The 1,791-nt window shown below is 26.9% G+C and overlaps 1 protein-coding gene across 2 annotated transcripts in view; it reads left to right on the top strand.

Annotated features, from left to right (window-relative positions):
* Nucleotides 1-1,791, top strand: part of LOC111677383 (NAD kinase) — a 26,043-nt gene that overhangs the window by 11,672 nt on the left and 12,580 nt on the right. The window lies entirely within an intron of this gene.

Raw genomic sequence — 1,791 nt, 5'->3', positions numbered from 1 at the left:
TGTCTTCTTTGGGAAGACAGTTTTCGTATAGAAAAGTGTCTTCTTTGGGAAGACAGTTTTCGTATAGAAAAGTGTCTTCTTTGGGAAGACAGTTTTCGTATAGAAAAGAAAAATGTCTTCTTTGAGTAAATCATTTTCCGTATAGAAAAGTATTTTCTTTGAGGAAGAAAATTTTCTTATAGAAAAGTGTCTGCTTAAAAGAGAGGCAATAGTGGATCTACTGCAAAATTTTTCGATGTCTAACACTATAATAGCATTTAAATTTCCATCTCTGAGCCGATAAATATACTGTTGTCATTTTTATTATGCAAAATTTGCTAAAAATTGTTTATCGCTAAAAAATTTTAAACTCAATTAAAAATTGAGCAAAATACTTAAAAGCGAGTAAATAATTTAAATGCAAACACCATTTTAACGAGTAAAGCAGGTTATTTGTTTAATAAGAAATCTTAAGAAAAAATCAGCTGATTCTTTAAAAGTTTCTTGGTTAAAAATTGTGTCTTTTTAAAAGCTCTCTTTTAAAAATAAAAATTATTTTTTTTAATAGCTGTACTTTGTTATTGTTTTATAACCATGGTTTTAATTTGTATTTTTTAATTGCTCTGTACTAAAATACATATGTTTAAACAAATTGTTTTTTATGTGTAATAAAAAGCATTTAAATTAAAACTAATTTTTTATTATTAACTTTTTTTAAAGCAGCTTATTGTCAAGGGAACTTATATGTTAATTAAACTAAAGTAACTATATTTGGAAAAAAAGATTAAAACAGATAAATCTTGCAAATCTTTTTTCCTTCTTATCAATTTTAAAAATAAAGAAGAAATAATGTTTTTTATAGTTTAAATAGTTTTAAATTTTTATTAATCAATAAAAAATAAAACTTTGGCTAGTCATGTTAATAATTTAATTGAAAGGGAACAAAGTGGTATGAAACATGTTTAAATTAAATTTTACTTAAATTTACTTATCAGGAAGAGTTGTTTTAAGAAGAAGTGCCTTAGAAAGACACACTCTTACTCCATACAAGAATGTCTCTCATCCAGATATGATAAAACAAATTAAACAACTTAATTACTCAAACCTGTTGCTTAATTTTGTGAAAAAGTTCCACTACTAACCACTAAACGTTAAACTTTAAACCCGGCAACAATTATTTGCCACAAACTATAACTTAAACTATAAAAAATTGCTATAACATTGCATTTAATTAGAATGACTAAATAATTGCAATAATAACTAAAACCACAATTAGATTTAATAATGACGAAAGAGAGAATAAACCGCTAGTGATCGTAACTCCCCTTTTTGTAAGATCTTGAAGTCTGTTGATTAAATTTTTAAATGCTACACATAGAATAACACGGCCTGATTGCCTGGCAGACTGTCTAACTGACTGACTGAATGATTGGCTGAGTGATTGCTAAATTATAGAATCAGAGTAATATTTAATCTATAAATATTCTAGAATTAAAATGATACCTTTTTCTTTAAACGTGACTGTAATTTCTCAAGCATAAAATGTGCATAATCAATTGGAGAGTTAAAAACGAATAAAAAAAAACTGCACGAGTTAGACTCTAGCAGTTTTTCTTTTTTTGGAAATAAGAGAACCAACTAAGTTTATTCTGAAGAAGAAAAGCGTCTGATTGATTGACTGACCTTTTTGTGGTAGACAGTTTTTGTCTTCTTTGGGAAGACAGTTTTCGTATAGAAAAGTGTCTTCTTTGGGAAGACAGTTTTCGTATAGAAAAGTGTCTTCTTTGGGAAGACAGTTTTCGTATAGAAAAG

This window comes from Lucilia cuprina, chromosome 6, assembly GCF_022045245.1.
Source record: "Lucilia cuprina isolate Lc7/37 chromosome 6, ASM2204524v1, whole genome shotgun sequence".
Lineage (NCBI taxonomy): Eukaryota > Metazoa > Arthropoda > Insecta > Diptera > Calliphoridae > Lucilia > Lucilia cuprina.
Note: the sequence above shows the minus strand (reverse complement) of the source record. Positions and strands in the feature narration are given on the sequence as shown.